Below are 19,825 nucleotides of genomic sequence, written 5' to 3'. Positions count from 1 at the left end.
TTATCTGGCATCACAGTGATACAATGCTTTTCATAATTTGTCTTCATCATCTTGAATTCTTTATCACCTTTATGGTTAAAAGTGTAATTTTAAGATTCTTGCAGAATACTAGGCTTCCACCTGTTTTTTTTTTTTTAATTTAATTTTTTTTCTTTTCTACTTTAAAGTTTGGTTTTGTTTATTCGTTGATTTAATGCTTTTGATAGATAAGTGATTGGCATATGAGTGACACAGGAATTGTTCACACCCACCTTAGGTAGCTTTCAAAATTGTATGATTTCTTCTGAAAGATTTGGCCCATTCTATTGTTTGTAACCGCATTGTCAAGCCGGTGACAGGTTAGCTTCTAGGTAACATACTGGCTTTATTTGCAGAGCAGCACCACTGGGCAGGCTTTTTTGAAGGCGTTTTAAGAGATGCACATTTAAGGTAGAACCAACTCCATGTACTGCTGCCAAGGCAAATAGTTCCAGTGAGGTGACAATCAGAGGAACAGCTAACTTCACACATACTCAGGTTGGGATCACTACTGAGATGTCACAACTTACTTCTCTGCCTGTCAGCTGGCAAGTACCTTAATTGAGGAAACAGCTCATATTTTAACACGATCTATACCCTCTTATAGATGATACATTATCTGCACATATTTAGAACCTGATTAGATAATCAGAACTTTGTTCAACTGGTGGAATGCTCAAGCCAATATCATTGGCTCCTTTTATATACGGTCCCCTTGTCTCCACATGCCTTAATCAAGTAATTAGAAACTTTTTAGTGCATTGTATTGGAAATTGCACAATACATTCTGCTCTTGTTTACTAAGAATAGGCCAAGATTCATTGTGTTAAATTAAGCAGTGAGACGTATGGATAACAATTTCATTTCCAGAGCAGTGGACAAAACAAACAGATTGGTTTTGATGGCCTCAATGCAGAGGTAAGAATTTTTTGTCGGGTGTCTTCACAGAACTTTCCCAAACATGGCCATCTGCAATGTATGACTACTTCTTCAATGGAGAGGGACTGTATGGAGTTTTTTGTTGTTGTTGTTTTTGTTATGTTACTATACTGAGTTATTGCTTATGGCATTATCCATGCTGTCTTACAATTTTAAAAAATTAGTTGTGGACTTGCATTAAAAGGTCCATTATCTTGTAATTTTAGAAGAATGTCCAGAAATGAGATAATATGTTGCCCCTCTTACGAGCTAAGGAACCAAGGTGACAATTAATTGATGTTTGGAGATAATTTCTTGTCCCTTGAACAATTAAAAAATAAGACTGAGAAGAGTCTATACATAGAGAGTCCAAAGTAATGGTAGCAAAATCTAGCATCTTGGCCATTTTTTATTTTGTGGCGGCTTTATAATGTGTTTTTTCTTACTAGTGAAATGATTATTTTTCCCCATTGCCCCTCAGATTGATAAATCATTAATTCTAGACCATATTATTACGTTCAGTATTTATGGCTTTATCTATCAAAGGGTATGGCTTTATTCATTATTCTAAGCATTTTTATATAAGACATGAAAGAATATTTGAGCCATGTTTTATATTATTTCAAAGTAACTCTGGCCATCTTTCTACTTTACGAGTGGAATCTTTGCTGGACAGCTCCTAGATTTATGATGACATCATTTTCTCTCAGAGACATCATTATTATTATGTCACTGAACCTGAAGTGGGGTGGTCAGAAGTCCATGTGGAGCAACTATGGGCCAGGAAGATCAGGCTTGAGATCAGAGGCAGGGCTGAGAGGAAGGATGGGAGGGGTCAGGGCAGAGGGGGAAGTGAAGAAGAGAGAAACGCAGACCCTGAAGTATGGTCAGTGGCATGAGCAGAAACCTCACCCTCAGCGTTTTCATTCTATGCTTAGGGAAATGAAAAAAAAATAATAAGGAAAAAAAAGTCAGCCAGCCTTTAAAACTTTACCCTATTTCATTATTAAGAATAGCTTTGGAAAACAGAGGGGCTCCATAAATGAGAGCAGGTGCGGTCGTGCAGAGGTAACTATTCAGCATATGTAAGTGCAGTTGGAAAATCATGGTCTTGCAGAGAATCCTCAAAATTGGTCCCTAATGGCCTTGGTTTTTTGTCATATGGTCTTGATTATAAGGCTAAAATTGCATTGCCATGCCTTTACTGTGAACGAGATGGATGGATAATTATTACGTGCGCTGAATACCTTTCTGCAAGGAGAAGCCAGGACATCCCTGGTCACTGGAGCTACCATTTCGTCCAGCTGTCAGAAAAGCTCTAAGCGGGAAATTCATCACCATATTGATGTGGAAGAGGAATGAAAATGTGCCCCTCCGGTTGGGTGTGCACCCGCCCACATACATTTGCATACACAGATGGTACACAAACCAGAGGGGGCAGTGTGTGTGATTGTGAGACATGTTCAACGAAGCAGTAGCATTTGTGGAAACAAGGGATACGGAAACAGAATGGAGAGTTCTGTTGAAGCATGATGACTCTTGGTGGTGGCCACCTGCTAGAAGCTGGCACCAAAGCTGTGTCAGGAACGAACCGGGGGCTCAGTCTGAAATGATGCAGGAAGCTTAACATTATTGACATTAGGTGCTGTCATGTGAGCAAGAACTATTTACGGGAGAGTTTTAATGATTTTAAATATGCTGAAAAGCCTTCCCTTCACTCATCTGTACTTTTTAAACTAATTTGGCTATTTTTGCATGCTCTCAAGGTTCTCTCAGAAGCTAGATGTAATGATAGTAACTAAAAATCCAGCTGTTCTTGCCTCTGAGACTAATCTTCGTGGCTGCTCAATAGTTGCTACTATCACCGCTTCTGGGGAGGACGTCGGGGGAAGGTGTGACAGGATTTGCACTGTGAGCAAATCCGGTGCTTTGTCCTGTCTCAGTGGGTGAGATTCAGGGCTGTACTCAGAGCCACGACCATGACCACACTGTCTACTGGTCACGGGGATATTTCTTATGGATTGGGCCTTGGGGGTTGGTGGCTTCTGCATTCCATGCAGCCATTTGCAAAATAGGGGCAATGAGCTATGAGGACCGTTCTTTCTTCCATACTGAGCCCTGAACTTTGGGGCTAGCAGTGAGGGGAGAAGCGAACTACAATTTGCTGCAGAGTTCAGAGACAGTCTCCTTTGAGAGCAGACACAGATCTGAGAGGATAAGGTTCTGATCCAAAATCAGCCTTGAGAAGTTTCCTGACTGTGGTTAACAGTTTGCCACTCCAAGTTGAAGAGAATGCACGGTGTGGAGGGGATGATGCAAATTGGTTGACCAGGTAATCAGTTGAGTTGTTCTGCTGATGATATTTTGGTTGTTTTGATGCCAGATGTGTTGGGTTTGGCCAAGAAGATCACTTGGGTTTTTCCATAAGGTCTCATGGAAAAACCTGAATGAACTTTTTGGCCAATACAATATATTGTAAGGTAAGGAACAGCAAAAACCTTAAGAGTGGAGCTTTCTTTGTAAATGAACCAAAAAGAAAGAAAATAATAGCACATAATCTATTCTATATACAACAACAATTAAAAACCTATATATATATATACACACATACAATTCATTCATGTGCAAAAATATTTAATTGAAGGGATCAGGAAACCTGGAGCAACTATTTTAGCATATTTAATACAAGTTTTATTTCAGTGTGTATATGGTGATACATAGCATCACTATCCCCTTCATTATACTATACCACATGGCAATTAAATCTGGGATTCTAGGGCAATAAGACATGAGAATCGCACTATTTTCATGCTGTTTGTAACTTCCATCTCTATTGAAATATGCTAAATTAGTAGCATTTTATGATTCCTGATTTAGCTCTTATTAAAAAGAAGCAGAAGCTAAAAACAGCTCAACCAAGCAGTTGAAGCAGTTATCACAAGCCGGTAAGATCAATAAGCTAAAAAAAGGATGAAAAGTTTTTGAGTGACAGCTTAAAAATGGAAAATTTAAATATATATCGCTGCCTTCTGCTCCATTGTGTAATGCATAAAGCCCATTTTGGCAGTACATTTTTAAGCAGTCAAGAAAGTGATTTATTAATGTCACTGGATTTGTGTTTATGTTCCGTGCTATAAACTATGCTTATAGCAATATATCTATATTAAGGCATTAGTACTTTGAGTGCTACCTAAGCCTAATGTTACTAATATTGTTCAAAGGATAGTTTATTGGGCTATAAATGGTAGCATCATTATTGACACTTGCTGCATCATCTAAGTGCCTGGATAACTGTGTCTGATGCTAAATGACCATGTTGCTGCTGACAGTATATAAAACATGAATAGTGACCACCAGTGATATTTCATAGCTACTGCTGGTGTTTCTGCGCCCCTTCAGTCTGCAGAAGAGTAGTTCTATGTGTGCAGAAGCCTAGCTGGATTTTCCCAGGACTTTTAGAGGGATATAATGAAAGGAAAATCACATCTTTTTTTTTAATGTGAAAGGGCATTTTATTTTATTAATTAAATTTACTTTATTTACATTTTATCCATCATTTCTGAAGACAAGACAGTAAACCAAACAATAAATCAAATCCTGAATTGCAGAGTTTGCCAATTTCTGTGGTGTAAAATATCCTACCTAGATACTTTCATGTTACAATCACAGTAGCACCTGTCATGTAGTATTTCTGCTACCAGATACAATAGACATAATCTTTTTGGAAAACATAGATAAGACAAATATATAGTAGTAGAATTAGGAAGTGATGCATTCTGAAAAATCCCATCTTGATTTTAAACATTCTTGTTTCAAGTGCCCATTCATTTTATGTCACAAATAAGAATAAATAATCATTGTGCACAGTAAGGGAAGGATTTTTAGCAAATCAGAAGTTGAGTTTGGGTTTAACTTTCTATACCCAAGCCACATCTTTACCATGATAGAGAACTGGCTGCTATATACATTTATTCATTTAACAAGTTTTGGTTAAAAGTGGACTACTGTTTTAGTCTGTTTGGGTTGCTATCAGAAAGTACCCTAAATAAAGTGGCTTTTGAATAACAGAAATTCAGTTCTCACGGTTTTGAAGGCTGGGAAGTCCACAGTCTTGGCTGCAGTAGATCTGGTGTCCGGTGAGGTCCTCATCCCAAATGGTGTCTTTTGCAGCAACTTCACATGGAAGAAGGGACAAGGGAGCACTCAGGCCTCTTTTGTGAAGGTATTAATTCCACCACAGGGGATATGTGTCACTCTCATAATCTAATCACCCCAAAGGCCACATGCCAGTCACTTTGGGCATTAGGATTCAACATATAATTTTCAGGGGGACATAAACATTCAGTCCATAGCAACTACTCTATGGTGGACACTGTTACCTTAGAAAGTATATGTGCTAAGTTTTATTTCTTTTGTTAAAAGACAAGAGAAATAATTCTCTGAAGGTCCAGTGGTTAGGACTCCACGCTGTCACTGCTGAGGGCCTGGGTTCAATCCGTGGTCGGGGAACTAAGATCTCACAGGCCACTTGGCACAGTCAAAAAAAAAAAAATCAAGACAATATTTCAAGTCTGTTTGAATTTGACTATACACACTCTCCTTATTAAAGGTTATAAACAATGGAAACACTCTTTTATTTCCCCCTAATTTCACAGTTTATTGACAGGTTTTTGTAAATTTTATTTACAGGCTCCAGAGTCGGGATACATACATGGAAGAATCTGGAACATATTTGTTTAATTCATGCTGTCATGTTATGGGGACAGATGACCCTATTTCTGAGATCACTTAGACATCCCTGATTCAATGTGTGTCTTTTTTGTTAGTTTTATAAACAAATGATTATCAAGTGTTGAGAGAAAAATCATACTTCATATTCTCTTCTAAAATATCGGTTGGTTCTTTTTGTTTTTTTGGGGGGGAAATGTTCTTTCTTAAGAGTTGTCTTCAGAAGGCAAAACAGTCACATGTCATAAATATGCTCATTTATCTAGGTAATCCTGACTTTACTTTGCCAAGGCTGCTGCTACTGCTGCTGCCAAGTCGCTTCAGTTGTGTCCAACTCTGTGCGACCCCATAGACGGCAGCCCACCAGGCTCCCCCATCCCTGGGATTCTCTAGGCAAGAATACTGGAGTGGGTTGCCATTTCCTTCTCCAATGCATGACAGTGAAAAGTGAAAGTGAAGTCACTCAGTTGTGTCTGACTCTTAGCGACCCCATGGACTGCAGCTTACCAGGCTCCTCCATCCATGGGATTTTCCAGGCAAGAGTACTAGAGTGGGGTGCCATTGCCTTCTCCTGCCAAGGCTAATGACATGTATTAAAGTAAGCTCTGCATTCTTTAAGATTGGAAGAGAATAATCAATGCTAGTAATTTATTCCTTCATTCATTCAACATCCTTTTCTAAAACACCGGCTATGTGCAAAGTACTGTGTGGTTCTTGGGAGAATAAATAATAAATGATGTGCATTCCTTATCCTAAAGTGAAAGTGAAAGTATTAGTCACTCAGTCGTGTTCAACTCTGTGACTCCATGGACTATAGCCTACCAGGCTCCTCTGTCCATGGAATTCCCCAGGCAAGAATACGGGAGTCAGTTGCCATTTCCTTCTCAAGCCTTATCCTAAAGATGCAGTTAAATGATGTCCCATTTTGCTGAGTTAATCCAAAGAAGTAATGGAAAAGATCTATCCCCCAAACTAATAAACAAGGAATCAAATGCCTGAAATGACAATGATCAAACCCTTTTTTGTTGGGATGTAATTTCTTGCTGGTAGGTTGTACAGTAGGATAGAAGGTCACTGAAATGCTAAGATATTCATGTGCGTCTCTCGCCCCTTTGGCTCTAATATCTTATTTCTTGGAACTGATTGGGTGGTCACAGGAAGGATACCAGTTTGGAGAACCCATGCAGGACAGATAGCTCGTGTTGTATGATATTAATTCTAGGTGGGCTAACTGTGCTGAACATCATTAATCTTATTAAGAATGAAAATAAGGAAGTATTGACTGCCTTCTTTCTGTTGAGAGAAGGTGAGCCCCAGAGTAGACGGTGAACTATAAGGGGATTTTCTCATCCAGAAAATAAGAAGTACATGTTCATCTTTTCAAAGCCATTAAAGTTTGTTCCTTGATGAAACTTTTCATTCTCTTTTAAGGAATCTTTAATGTTATTGGACTTATTTTGCGGTAAATAAACCTGCATCCTTTGCACATTTGCCAATATTGGCTGTGTGGTTAGTACAGAGGAAACAGAGAATGGGGCAGCCACCAAGAAATTTGTCTTTCTCTCCTTTCATCCACATCAGGAAGGGGAAAGCTGGAGGAGGATAAGACTGGTCAAACAGCTCAGTTCTCGAAGCCAGTTAAAACAGGAAACGTCTTAAATTCTAGAGCTTCGAGGTAGTTAAAGATGTTAGGAAGGCAGGGCGCTCTGTTCTTCTCTGGTTGGTCCACTGCCAGCAGCCAGCAGTGCTGAGCCCATGGTAGATTTCTTATTCGTCTAGAGCCTGTCCGAGTTCCATGAAGAACTCAGAGCGTGGCATGCAAATGTTATTATTTCTTAGGCCCTAAACCCTCCCTTGTACAGGTGTGCAGGACGATGGTGGAGTGAAGTCTAATAGTCCAGGAATCTGTGAAATCCAGTCGCGTCTCATTTCTCATTGCCTTCTTGGTTAGTTGAAATATCCAGCTTTGGACTAAGAAGCAGCTAAAAAACCTTATACAAAGAGCTTGTAAACAAACACCCACTTTAACCATCTGGTCTTGTAACACATACAAGTGATTAAGCTTCAGAGCTATGATTGTTAAATTTTTAAAAACACAACAATTCCAAACACTCCCAAATAGACTCTTTATGCAGGCTTGCAAGGAGGAAAATGTGTGATGCTTTATATAGTAAATAATATGGAGAGATTGAAACCAATTTTTTTTTGGTTTCTCTTTTTCTCTCCCTCCCTCCCTCCTTTTTGTTTCTTTACCTTGAGTGTTATAGAAAGAGAAAACCTTAAAATACATAAATATGGACTAAAAATACATTTAGAGTTCCACTAAGCCTACATGGTTGACAACGTAGAATGGTTCCTTATCTTTACCTTAATTGTTATTTTTGTCCCTGATAGCAACAGAAACATGCGTGCTTGAGTACATGTATGTGTACTCTTTGCTCCTTCTAGAATACATTAAGCGATTGGACTATTTGCAAATAATGAATTCATACTTTTTGTTCACAATGAGTGAAGAAAGTCAGGTCGGGGGAAATTAAAGGTGTTAAGAGCCCTCATTTTAATTGTATAATATCGATACTGCCTTTATAGTTAATTTCCTTGACAAGACATAGGGCATATGGATCGAATTCCTCATATATATCTGATGTGGATATGATTATAAATTGGAACATTTTATTTAGATGACATCATTAAAGGGAGAAAGAATGAGCTACACACAGTACCACAAGCATATGGAAATAACACAGATTTCTGGCTAATGACTTGACATGAACAACGCATAGAACTCAAAACTCTTAAGTGAAACAAAAACTCCACATGAGAAGTCAGTATTATATATTAGGACTCCTATTTCGGTCTTCTCAGTCTTGATCAGTCCTCATCCCTGGACTTATCAGCCGGGGGAGGAAAGACAGTGGTTGAAAGAAGAAGAGAAAGAATGCTTAGTTATAGTCATGGTGACTGGTGAATCAAACAAACTCTCAAATAGTAAATTGTTCAAACAAAAAAACTTTATTGTTTTCTCACATTTGAAGTTCACAATGGGTATTCCCGGTTGGGGTAAGTCTCTTTCCAGAAGGGATTTGAAGGTTGATTTCTTCTTATCCTGTTGCTCTCTTTCTTTGATGAGTGGCATCCAGGGTTGCCCATAGCATCCACAGAAGCCTGTAAAAACGGAAAAACTATGGAATGTGTTTGTGGGGGTGGCTTACAGCCCAAGTATGGAGAGGCTTCTATCACTTTTAGTCTCTTTCCATGGAAGGAAACTCAATCCCCTGACCACACCTACCTGCAAGAGTGGCTGGGAAAGATGGTCAAGCCTGGTGCCAAGGAATAAGAGGTGGTGAACTTCTGACTAGCGTCCTCCCAAAAGAGGGAAAGAGAAGAAAAAGGATGGGTGTCGATGCAAAACACTCTATAGTACCTTTTATTTGCAAAGAGGAAAACAGTGAATTAAAGCCTTTTCCATGATGTGCTGGTAAACTGTCTGTGAGGGAAGGGGATGAAAAAACACTTGATTTAAAAAAAAAAAATTTATATTGGAGTATAATTGATTTACAATATTGTGTTAGTTTCAGGTATACAGCAAAGTGACCTCAGTTGTACATAAACCCATTTTTTTTTTCAGATTTTTTTTTCCCATATAGGTTATTACAGAGTATTGAGTAGATTTCCCTGTGCTATACAGTAGGTCCTTGTTGATTATCTACTTTATATACTGTTATTTAGTTGCTAAATTGTGTCTGACTCTGTGACCCCATGGACTGCAGCCCACCAGGCTCCTCTGTCCATGGGGTTTCCTTGGCAAGAATACTGGAGTGGGTTGCCATTTCCTTCTCCAGAGGGTCTTCCCAACCCAGGGATTGAATCCGTATCTTCTGTATTGACAAGCAGATTCTTTACCACTGAGCCACCTAGGAAGCCCATTTTATATACAGTAGTGTGTATATGTTAATCCCAGAGTCCTAATTTATCCCCCCTCTCCTCTTTTCCCTTTGGTAGCCATAGTGTAAAAGTACCTGTGTTGTGACTTTTAGTGACTTCTTTGATGTAAATACTCCTGCTGCAGTGTGATTTCAAGTTACCAATGTGAAGTCAGTCAATGTGGATTTGAGAAGAGAGGTGCAGACTCTGCTCTAGCAAGCCGGAGCAAGACAGTCTAGCAAGGCATTTTACTAATGAACTCTGAGAAAACACATCAGAGGCAGCCCGTTTGTGGGAAGGAAGTGAATGTGCATTTTCCCTTTTGCACTTGACACAAGAAAAAGTTTACTTCCGAATGGATATTCCTGTCAAGAACAGATGGGGGATGTACAATTTTTGAGTCAGAGAAGAATAGCACCAAGGGTACAAGAAGTCCAGGCTGAGTATCTGTACTCAATCCTGGGTCACTCTCAGGTAAAACCAAAAGCTTCTAGAACAGCTTTCCAAGGAGTGGACCAAGAAGTCAGATTCCACTTCTGGAATTTCAGATGATTGTTCCCGTAATTGTTTTCCAGAAAGAGGGAAAGACGTGATGACATAGAAGAGATGCCAAGGATGGCTCTTTTGGTTTCTGTCTATCACAAGTTGGACAGGGGTATCATTCCCTGTGAGAGAAGCAAAGAACTGGTACGACCTGATTTGTGTTTTAAGAAAACAACTTTGAAAATGAAATAGATGCTCAGGTCTCAATTGGCTACTTAATTAGGATTGTTATTAACAGACCAATGGCTATATGTCCACCTGAAATTTCCATTTTTGCTTCTCTGCTTTTGCTCTCCAAAGAATCAGGCCATATAATGATGAGTTAGATTGTGTCTTGCTAGTCAACCTGATCCATGCAGACGCGGTACCCTTGAATCAAAGGCCAATGGTCCAGGTAGAGGATCAAGATGTGTAATGTACGAGGCTTCAGCCCAGTGGTTTTTGCCAAGTGCATATCTGTTTTCAAGTGTTAAATTCTTTCAGGTGTTAAAGACACAGCACCTCCTGAACTGATGGTGTAATCTGAATCTTCAGTGTAAAGGCTCAGGGTTTCCTGTGGGTGACGCTTACTGCTTTAATTGGGAAGGCCTGTAAAAGACATTGGGCTTCCCTGGTGGCTCAGTGGTAAAGAATCCACCTGTCAATGCAGGGGACATGGGTTCAATCTCTGGCTAAGGAAGATCCCCTGGAGAAGGAAATGGCAACCCACTCCAGGATTCTTGCCTGGAAAAATCCCAAGGACAGAGGAACATGGTGGGCTACCATCCATGGGGTCACAAAGAGTCGGATACTACTTAACGACTGAACAAGAACAAGATTAACATAAAGCCATCACTAAGAGTCCAGTATTTGTACTTTTTGTTTGAAACACAAGCTCAGGCAGATCCAAACCTAAAAACGGATTAAATCTGTGATTTATTGATTCTAGTTGGTTACTGGTTTATTTTAGGTCAGTTGCTATTTTTGGAAAGACTAACACTGATGATGACAATTAGGTATTGAGGTTTTTCAAAAAGTTAGTCCATTTGATTAGTAAATAATAAAACCCTTTTAGGGAGCAGCTCTCCTCCTCCCATATTTTTTTAATGATGGTGAGAAGTGAGTTCCTCTGAAACTAACTTTCCCCATGCCAATCTACCCTATTGAATTTTCCTTTTAACTGTGGTCTGCCAGAAAACAGAACTAGGGCTTGGCACACCAGTTTTGATCAGACCAACCATCAGAATCATAATGTCCTAAGTACAAAGCTCACTAATTGAATTTCATTAGCTAGACTGAAATAGAGCAGCCAAGACAGAGAACACTGTCGGCTGTTTTTTATGAGGTCCGAAGTCTAAAGTCATTTTTAAAATGTGAGTGATGCAATTTCTTGTATCTTTCATTTAAAATGCTGCTTGGTAAACAGTGTTTCAGATTAGTGTATTTGTAATTTAAATGAAGACAATACATCAAGCTGAATCTGGAAAGAAAGGAGAAGTTTAGGAAATGATTCATGCCCCCTTTTGTGTGATCTACTGTTAAAAATAATAAATAAATAGGTAAGGAGAGGGAGAAAAAAGGTTTGTGAATTTTGGAGACAAAATTGAACTGTTTCTAAAAAGAGTGAGTCCCAATAGCTAAATCTTTGTTTTCTTCGAGCAGACTAATACATTCTGCCTAATTCATTTTTTATTTTCTCTCGGGGTCTGCTTGCAGATTTGCCTCAACAAAGGAAGCATCATGTTACGTCTTTTAAATAATTGATGACTCTCAGTCCGAGCCAGCTTGAAGGAAATTCTGAAAATAGGTACTGATTGAGCAAATGCCTGCCTTCTCCCCCCCTCTCCCTCTTCAGCACACCCCACTCATCTTTTCCACAGCCTTTTGCTTCTTCACCTCCATCCTGACGGAAGAGGAGGGTGATATCATCTGGGCTTAGGGTTTACCTACCACTTGGTCCCCCTTGTTTATTTTATATCATGCCATCTATTCTATTAAAGACAGGGGGAGCTGTTAATTACAAGCCAAGTGATGTAATGAAAGTCTCTTAATTAATCATCAGAAATGTTACGGCATAATCACCACCAGAGACAGTTTGTTGGGAATGTAAGAAATTAGACTTGGAGCTTTCTAAATTCAGAGTGTGCTGCCTCCACGGGCCAGATTACCCCCGAAGCTGGGTCGGCTGTGGCCGTGCCCAATTCTAGCTCTTCCTGTGCGTTCAAATTCTGTGAGCTGATCTGTGTTTTTCCCCCCAAAAGAGAGAAGGGCATCTCCATCTTACTTCACTCCTGGGATCATTAGTGATTGTCTGTGATTCGGAAAGGGCTTCCCAGGTGGTAAAGAATCCACCTGCATTGCAGGAGACCCAAGAGATGCTGGTTTGATTCCTGGGTTGGGAAGATCTCCTGGAAGAGCAAATGGCAACCCACTCCAATATTCTTGCCTGGGAAATTCTGTGGACAGAGAAGCCCAGCGGGCTACAGTCCATGGGGTCTAAAATAGTCAGACATGACTGAGCAACAGCATGCGTGCAAGGCTTGGAAGCAAGCCTTTGTTGCTTTCACATGGCTGTGGTTGGTAGACCCTTAGACTGGTCCACGGTGAACCTGGCTTCCTGCTCTGACTTTGAAGTTACTTTCCCTTCCAGGGCCTCATTTTCCTCACTGATGACATGAGGGCTTTGGAGTAGACCATCTCCAGGATCTCTGCCAGCAGTGGCATTCTTATATCCTTCAGGGAAAGGGGTGATAAACCAAGTTTGCCTCTATTTGAATTGGACTGCACTGAGTACTCCAAGTCTGAGTGAGTGAACTGTGTGCTCATTCGTGGTTAACCTTCCTCTTTCCTTCCATTATTTTTCTTTCCTCTTAGTTTTTCACCTTTACTCTCTCCTGATGCTTGTCCTTGTTCCTTTCCCTTTCTGACTTTCCACGTTTCCATGGTTAAAGTAGAAGAAAAATGGTTGGAAATGTGCTAGAATCGAGGATCGTGGCCACTTATTTTTAAAATGCCATGTCCTTCTTATAGAAGAGCTATCTCCTTCAGAAATGAAATCAGAAGAGAGCCAATTTTATTGGATTTAGGAGACAGAGTGCCTGATGAACTATGGGCAGAGGTTCGTGACATTGTACAGGAGACAGGGATCAAGACCATCCCCATGGAAAAGAAATGCATAAAACCAAAATGGCTGTCTGAGAAGGCCTTACAAATAGCTGTGAAGAGAAGCAAAAAGCAAAGGAGAAAAGGAAAGATATAAGCATCTGAATGCAGGGTTCCAAAGAATAGCAAGGAGAGATACGAAAGCCTTCCTCAGTGATCAATGCAAAGAAATAGAGGAAAACAACAGAATGGGAAAGACTAGAGATCTCTTCAAGAAAATTAGAGATACCAAGGGAACATTTCATACAAAGATGGGCTCGATAAAGGACAGAAATGGTATGGACCTAACAGAAGCAGAAGATATTAAGAAGAGGTGGCAAGAACACACAGAAGAACTGTACAAAAAAGATCTTCATGACCCATATAATCACGATGATGTGATCACTCACCTAGAGCCAGACATCCTGGAATGTGAAGTCAAGTGGGCCTTAGAAGGCATCACTACAAACAAAGCTAGTGGAGGTGATGGAATTCCAGTGGAGCTATTTCAAATCCTGAAAGATGATGCTGTGAAAGTGCTGCACTCAATATGCCAGCAAATTTGGAAAACTCAGCAGTAGCCACAGGACTGGAAAAGGTCAGTTTTCACTCCAATCCCAAAGAAAGGCAATGCCAAAGAATGCTCAAACTACCACACAACTGCACTCATCTCACATGCTAGTAGAGTAATGCTCAAAATTCTCCAAGCCAGGCTCCAGCAATACGTGAACCATGAACTTCCAGATGTTCAAGCTGGTTTTAGAAAAGGCAGAGGAACCAGAGATCAAATTGCCAGCATCTGCTGGATCATCAAAAAAGCAAGAGAGTTCCAGAAAAACATCTATTTCTGCTTTATTGACTATGCCAAAGCCTTTGACTGTGTGGATCATAATAAACTGTGGAAAATTATGAAAGAGATGGGAATCCCAGACCACCTGACCTGCCTCTTGAGAAACCTATATGCAGCTCAGGAAGCAACAGTTAGAACTGGACATGGAACAACAGACTGGTTCCAAATAGGAAAAGGAGTACGTCAAGGCTGTATATTGTCACCCCGCTTATGTAACTTCTATGCAGAGTACATCATGAGAAACACTGGGCTGGAAGAAGCACAAGCTGGAATCAAGATTGCCGGGAGAAATATCAATAACCTCGATATGCAGATGACACCACCCTTATGGCAGAAAGTGAAGAGGAACTAAAAAGCCTCTTGATGAAAGTGAAAGAGGAGAGTGAAAAAGTTGGCTTTAAGCTCAACATTCAGAAAACTAAGATCATGGCATCCGGTCCCATCACTTCATGGGAAATAGATGGGGAAATAGTGGAAACAGTGTCAGACTTGACTTTTTTGGGCTCCAAAATCACTGCAGGTGGTGATTGCAGCAATGAAATTAAAAGACGCTTACACCTTGGAAGGAAAGTTATAACCAACCTAGATAGCATATTCAAAAGCAGAGACATTACTTTGCCAATAAAGTTTCGTCTAGTTAAGGCTATGGTTCTTCCAGTGGTCATGTATGGATGTGAAAGTTGGACAGTGAAGAAAGCTGAGTGCTGAAGAATTGATGCTTTTGAGCTGTGGTGTTGGAGAAGACTCTTGAGAGTCCCTTGGACTGCAAGGAGATCCAACCAGTCCATTCTGAAGGAGATCAGCCCTGGGATTTCTTTGGAAGGAATGATGCTAAAGCTGAAACTCCAGTACTTTGGCCACCTCATGCAAAGAGTTGACTCATTGGAAAAACTCTGATGCTGGGAGGGATTGGGGGCAGGAGGAGAAGGGAACGACAGGATGAGATGGCTGGATAGCATCACAGACTCAATGGACGTGAGTTTGGGTGAACTCCGGGAGTTGGTGATGGACAGGGAGGCCTGGTGTGCTGCGATTCATGGGGTCGTAAAGAGTTGGACACGATTGAGCGACTGAACTGAACTGAACTACACAGTGGCAACTACTGGGAGATCTAAATCTGGAACTCTTAAACTGGAGTTCAGCTTTATTGGAGGAAAGCCTTACATTGTATCCATCAGTGAAAAAGCTATATCTACATTGATGGGCTATTATCCATTCTCAAAACTATATCAATCTCTGGCCTACTCTTCCTTTCAAGGGTCATTTTAAAATACCATGTTGACTATATTGTTCCCTGTTTGTTTTTTTTTTTTTTTTTAGTTTTTTATTTTTTAAATTTTAAAATCTTTAATTCTTACATGCTTTCCCAAACATGAACCCCCCTCCCACCTCCCTCCCCATAACATCTTTCTGGGTCATCCCCATGCACCAGCCCCAAGCATGCTTATAGCAAACTTCATGGGGGGAGTTAGGGGTCTGAAGTCATCTTTGTCCCCAAAGATGTACATCCTATGCCTTCCCAGGATAATCTTTTCTCTTTTTTTTAATGTTTATTTATTTATTTGACTGCACTGGGTCTTAGTTGTGGCATGTAGTGTCTAGTTCCCTGACCAAGAATCAAACCCAGGTTCCCTGCACTGGGAGCATGGAGTCTTAGCCACTGGACCACCGGGGAAGTCCTACAGATAATCTTTTCTGATTGCCTTTTTTGAAATCTTGAAACAAATCTTCAAATAATCACACTTATTTATAATGATGTGAATAACATATGGCTGGGAGTCTAGCAAGCTTTGGAATTTATTCTGATTATCATCTACTACTGACAGTGTGCTAAAGTCATATTCAGTTGAGTCAAAGGAACTATTATTGTTCTCCCTTTTAAAAAACTTCTGCCATTAATTTATGTTTTGAAAGTGTATGATGTCCAGGCTTTGGTGTCTGTTAACGTAATACAGGTATTATCGTTCAGTCGCTCAGTTGTGGCCGACTCTTGTGACCACGTGGACTGCAGCGTGCCAGACTTCCCTGTCCTTCACTGTATCCCAAACTTTGTTCAAACTCATGTCTGTTGAGTTGATGGTAACATCCAACCATCTCATCCTCTGTCATCCCCTTCTCCTCCTGCCTTCAATCGTTCCCAGCATCAGGGTTTTTCCAGATAGTCAAGTCTTCCCATCAGGTGGCCAAAGTACTGGAGCATCAGCTTCAGCATCAGTCCTTCCAAGGAATATTCAAGGTTGATTTCCTTTAGGATGGACTGGTTTGATCTCCTTGGGACTCTGAGGAGTCTTCTCCAGCACCACATTTCAAAAGCATCAGTTTTTCAGCTCTCAGCCTTCATTATGGTGCAATCCTCACACCGGTATGTGACTAATGGAAAACCCGTAGTTTGACTATACAGACCTTTGTCAGCAAACTGATATCTCTGCTTTTTTATATGTTGTCTAAGTTTGTCAGAGCTTTTTTTACAGGTGAGTCCTAGTAAGACATATTCCTTAGGTTTTGGAACTGAAAATATGCTTTTCCTCAAGGATAGCCATCAATGAGTTCCACTGTAGTGCCACCATAATTTATGAACATTATGTGCTTAATAGCTTCTCTTTGTATTGGAATATCTATTAGAAGGCAGAGAGGTAATTCTTCATCTTCCTAAGGAGGTTACTACTCAGAGGCTGCTGGTGGTGGGGATTGAGGTGGTACAAGTTCTCTTGCCTTGGGGTCAGTGACTGTGAGTGTTGGGAAACTGGAAACTTGATTCTCTGGCTTTGCTTTAAAAATAAACTCTGGGTTAGGGGGAAAAAATTCAGATGCTTTCTCCTCCAACCCCACTTTGTGCAGTCATGGTGGTGTGGCACTGTCACATTGTAATCTTTGTGAAAGAATGTCCAGCGACGTTGTGCAAAGCAGAAATCTATGTGCGTGTACCTGGTATCTTTTCATCCTGGAATGAATTTCTTTTTTGTGACTTCATATGTCCAGCCTCAATAATGAATTGAGGATAGGTAATTCCCAGTTTATAAAATAGCAATGTCCCACTGTACATTGTAAAACTGGTTGGTTGTAATTCAGACTATCTGCAGATGAGGAAAAAGATGACATACATGGTAGTGAGTTTCTAGATTACCCACAAAAATCTCAGTCAAACTGTGACACAACTTCTTCAGGTCTACAACAGTTTTGTTTTCTATTCTTTAGTGCGTTATCTGCAATACTGAAGAAATCTTCCACCTGGGTTGGTTGGCACCATTTAGAATGAAACTGATTTGGGGATATGTATATTACATTTTGCAGTAAGAGGAGACCATTGAAGTAATATGAATAAATTCCACATACCCTTCCAATGCCCATCCATCTTCCCTCATTACCAATCCCTGAATGGGACAGAGTGGGGCATGAAAGATTTATGGCAAAAGTATGCAAAAACTGGGGGAGGGGGGAAAGTGATCAAAGAGCTAGGTTCTAATTCCTCCTTCACCCCTACCTTTCAAGAACCCCCAAATAACAAGACCCCAATTGGCTGTGGACAATTAGCTCATGTCCCATTGGGTTCAGAAGACTCCAAATTCTTCTATCAGGAATTCTAGAAGCACTGGGCATCCATCTTTCCTCTTCTTGCAACAACTCCCAAGGTCTTGTGCATGTCTGAAAGGGAGTAACTCTTTCTTCCCAAGACTCTGAGACCAGCGTCCCACTGCCCACTGACCTGGGCTGCCCCTGCAAGTGGGGGTGGTCACAGTAAGAAGCTCCTGAGTTGAATGCCTCTGCTCAGAGATAAGCGCTACATGTGAGGCCAAAAGGAGAAGCTGTTCCCAAGACTGTAACTACAGTGTAAATGTTAGTTTGAATTTTCATTGATTTCCGAGATAGGCTTTGACCAGTTATGTATTGTAAGTGGGAACTTGAAATCACAACCACATTGGTCATGACCACTGGCATGATTACCTGGACAGTAACATATTATCTGATGAACTCAGCCCCGGAAGGACTTTTTGTCCCTTCAAATCCTTCTTTCCTACTCTGGAATCCTAGGCTTTCTTTATAATAATAATAATAAACAACCTAAATTAGATTCCCAAGGGCATCTTACCCTGTAGTGTCACTTGAGTGGACTCTCTTAATGCTTCATTATATTTGTACGAATTACAGATTTTAAACAGGCTTCCTATGTTCACAGTCCGAGAATATAAATAGGGTTAGATTCTCACATGCAACTCATTTAGCCTTCTTTCTCATTAGTTAAGTATATCAAATATACCCTCCTATTTTTATTTGCAGAGCATCTTTTATTTTCTTTATTTGGAGGGGGGGTTCTTTTTTTGTTGAAATGTAGCTAATTCCTAATGTCCTGTTACTTTTAAGCATACAGAAAAGTGGTTCAGTTATATATACATATAAAACTGAATTTTTTCAGATTCTTTCCCATTATTAGAAGATGTTGAGTACAGTTCCCTGTTCTATACAGTAGGACCTTGCTGTTTATCTATTTTATGTAGAGTAGTGTTTCTCTGTTAATCCTAAACTCCTAAGTTAGCAAAACCCCCAGCCCCCCACTGTCCCCTTTGGTAACCATGGCATTTGTTTTCTATGTCTGTGTGTCTATTTCTGTTTTGGAACTAAGTTCATTTGTACCATATTTTGTAGATTCCATGTATAGATGATATCATATGATATTTGTCTTTCTCTGTTAGTTAGTATCTCTCTTTTCTTGATTGCACCCTGTCAAATTCCATTCTATGCCAGAAGCCTCCTTGGTCTCCCGGCTTTGTTGATCATCAGCCCTCCCTCACGCAAAAACTTTTAAAATGATCCCTTTGTTTCTTGAGTGCTCTAATAGTTCCTCTTCAGCGTGAAAGCAAATGATCAAAGTTTGGTTCCAATTGCTTCTTGTAGTCTTGGGGTATTAAGGCAAAGTTGAAATTGAAACCTCAATCTTGTTTAATTGTCAAGCATTTTACTTTTAACTTCATTCTTTAAAGAAAAGGCAAAAAGCTGTGGGTTTGAAGGGTGTCTTGAGTGAATACGATTTAGAGCCCCTCTGAGAATCTTCTAATCACAGCACCGGCATCTCTTTGAAGTGTTCACTCCCCGAAGTCTACAGTTACCACATTCATGCCTCAAGGGGTGTGATGGGAATGGCCTGGTACCATAGAATTAATGAGTTTTCCCACATCTTTTACTGAACAAACTGCACGAGAACCTGTACCAAACAAATTGTTAGGACCCTTCAGTTATCTGATGGTCACAACCTTTTTTTCTTCTCCCTTCTCCCTGCCCTGGGCTCCAAGTCCAGCACAGAATCCTCTGGATATCCCTGTGATCAACATATGGCTCCAAACGGTCTTCTTTTATATGAGGGTATAGATATGAGATCTGTTAAGTTAGATCATATGGAATTGCCATTTTTGTAGGTCAAGATCAGTAAAACATTCACAGTTTTACAAGATTAGTTTCAATCTAACCATTTCCTCTGATAAACACTCTATGAAAAAACAGGATTTTGAAAAAGAGCGCGCTGGTAAATGTGCTGTGGGCTTATTTAAAACCGAGGCTTCGGGATCCCTGGTGGGCCTGTGGTTGGGACTCCATACTTCCAAAGCACGGGATGTGGGTTTGACCCCTGGTTGGGATTCTGAGATCCCACGTGCTACAAGGTACCACCAAATTTAAAACAAACAGAAACAAAAAAAATACCCGAACCTTCGAGTTTTTCCATCAGGAAACTTG

At 40.3% G+C, this 19,825-nt stretch overlaps 1 protein-coding gene across 27 annotated transcripts in view; it reads left to right on the top strand.

Moving 5' to 3' along the window:
• ESRRG (estrogen related receptor gamma) overlaps positions 1 to 19,825 on the top strand; it is a 696,316-nt gene that overhangs the window by 196,393 nt on the left and 480,098 nt on the right. For 10 of the 27 annotated variants that reach the window (XM_069544591.1, XM_069544605.1, XM_069544592.1 and 7 more), the window contains exon 2: positions 11,827 to 11,917. The exons of 16 other annotated variants lie outside the window; for them this stretch is intronic. The gene's annotated coding sequence lies outside the window, so the exon portion shown is untranslated. Of the gene's footprint in view, positions 1 to 11,826; positions 11,918 to 12,760; positions 12,916 to 19,825 lie in introns of all 27 variants that reach the window. One more of the 27 variants, XM_069544596.1, reaches the window with a different exon arrangement.

Source organism: Ovis canadensis, chromosome 12 (assembly GCF_042477335.2).
Source record: "Ovis canadensis isolate MfBH-ARS-UI-01 breed Bighorn chromosome 12, ARS-UI_OviCan_v2, whole genome shotgun sequence".
NCBI classification, from domain to species: domain Eukaryota; kingdom Metazoa; phylum Chordata; class Mammalia; order Artiodactyla; family Bovidae; genus Ovis; species Ovis canadensis.
Note: the sequence above shows the minus strand (reverse complement) of the source record. Positions and strands in the feature narration are given on the sequence as shown.